Source organism: Otolemur garnettii, unplaced genomic scaffold (genome assembly GCF_000181295.1).
Source record: "Otolemur garnettii isolate 467f Iridium unplaced genomic scaffold, OtoGar3 scaffold00152, whole genome shotgun sequence".
NCBI classification, from domain to species: domain Eukaryota; kingdom Metazoa; phylum Chordata; class Mammalia; order Primates; family Galagidae; genus Otolemur; species Otolemur garnettii.
Genome location: NW_003852547.1, coordinates 3,878,587 through 3,880,495, shown reverse-complemented (window position 1 = coordinate 3,880,495; position 1,909 = coordinate 3,878,587). Strand labels below are relative to the sequence as shown.

General features: G+C 50.3%; 1 protein-coding gene across 2 annotated transcripts in view; it reads left to right on the top strand.

The window, feature by feature from the left end:
* The window catches only part of ZC3H4 (zinc finger CCCH-type containing 4), a 48,433-nt gene that overhangs the window by 37,285 nt on the left and 9,239 nt on the right, over positions 1 to 1,909 (top strand). The gene's annotated exons all lie outside the window — the stretch shown is intronic.

Here is a 1,909-nt window from a genome sequence, read left to right as displayed (position 1 = left end):
TTTTTTTTTTTTTTGGTTGCAGCCATCATTGTTATTTGGCGAGCCTGGGCTGGGGATTCGAACCCGCCACCTTAGGTGTATGTGGCTGGCGCCTTAGCCGCTTGAGCCACAGGCACCGAGCCTCTTGAGGTAGACTTTGTGTCCAGTAAAACCCTCTTTGTTCAGTGTGCAGTTCTGTTAGCTTTGAGAAATATGGTGGTCATGTCACCACCTTACCATCTAGATACAGGAAATCCATCTCTTTGCCTCAGAAACTCCTCTGTGCCCTTGATAGTAAACACCTTCCCCTATCTCCAGCCCCTGACAACCACTGATCTGTTTTTTGTCCTTGTGATTTTGTCTATATATAAATAGATTCAAATACAAATTCTATTTCATATAAATAGAATTGTATAGTAAGTAGCCTTTAAGAAGAGTATGAGTGTAAGTGTGTGATGTGTGTCTTAAGCTGGGATTTTTTTTTTTCAGGATACCTTGGGGTTTGTGTAAGACTGAGAAAGACTTTGTCTTTCCCTCTAAAACAGGGAGGCAGATGTACCCAGTGTGGGGGTGAGGCCAGGAGGAGCCAGCTGCAGGGCATATGCTGGCCTCCAGGAGCAAGGAGGTAGCCATGTGGGTGTTATGTGGTGATGAGGGCCTCAGCTAATTAGGATGTACTTAAGTGCCTGCTGTGTGCTGAGCATTAGACTGATTTTGTGGAATGCAGTCTCAGTCTCCAGAGGTGACAGCCTAATGGAGAAGGGAGTATTGACCATGTGTTCCCATGTGCTGAGTGGTATGGGGAAGTGTGCATGTTCTGTGGTCCCAAAGGGGCAAACGTAATCTTAGGAGTATGGGGAGTTGTCTGGGAGGGCTGGGCTCAGGATGAGACTGGGAGCAGGAGATGCCAGGCGGGGGAGGACTTTGCAAAGAGGTACTGGGTATTGCAGGAGAGATCTTGGGAGGCAGGGGGGCAAGGCACACCCAGAGGCCAGGTCATAGAAGGGCCAGGTGTGGGGGAGGGCAGAGAGGAAGCTGTGGTCATATTTACTCATTTTTGATGTGGCATAGACTTGGTAAGTTTTGTAAGTTTTGCCATTTACTTAAGGGCATCAAGGCTGCAGTGAAAAGACTTTGCAGTACAGGGGCATTGCCATTTGTGAGTGTGAAGGTTGCCCTGGCTGTGTGTAGAGGGTGAGTCCAAGGCCCAGGATGGAGGGTGGGTATGAGGGAGGTGGGTGAGTTGCTCAGGAGAGCCAGGTGGCAGCTTTGGGCCAATGTTTGGGTGTGGGGATAAGAGAAGGGAGGAGTTGGGAAAACACACCAGATAGATAGATCCCAGTCAGAGCCAGGTAGGTGGAGGGTTCTTCATCCACAGAACTGAACTCATGGCCTGTGGAAAGCAACAGGCAAAAAAGGGCACGGGATGACCAAGTGAGGGTAGCACGTGCAGATCTGGTCAGAGAAACAAGTGTAGGAGCCACAGCCCAAAGCCAGGATAGGAGCTAAACCCTGGACAGGGCCTCAGAGACAGGGCTAAGGCAGGTGGCATGCAGAGAGCTGCATCAAGGGAGGTGCGGCAGATTCAGCTAAAGCCTGAACTCCTTTTGCCTCCACTGCCTTGAAGGCTCTGGAGTCTAGGGAATGCCTAGGGAGATGCATTGGTTTGTTTTCCTTGCCTTTTTGTTCACTGAACACTTGACTAGTTTGTTCCAGGCATTGGAGAAGGTGGAGAAACAGGACAGCTTGCTTGGGTACTCATGGCCAAGATCTTAATGTTTTGAAAGTTCACAGAGCAGGCTCGGCGCCTATAGCTCAACCGGCTGGGGCGCCAGCCACATACACCTAAGGTGGCGGGTTCGAATCCCCAGCCCGGACCTGCCAAAACAACAATGACGGCTGCAACCAAAAAATGGCCGGGCGTTGTGGC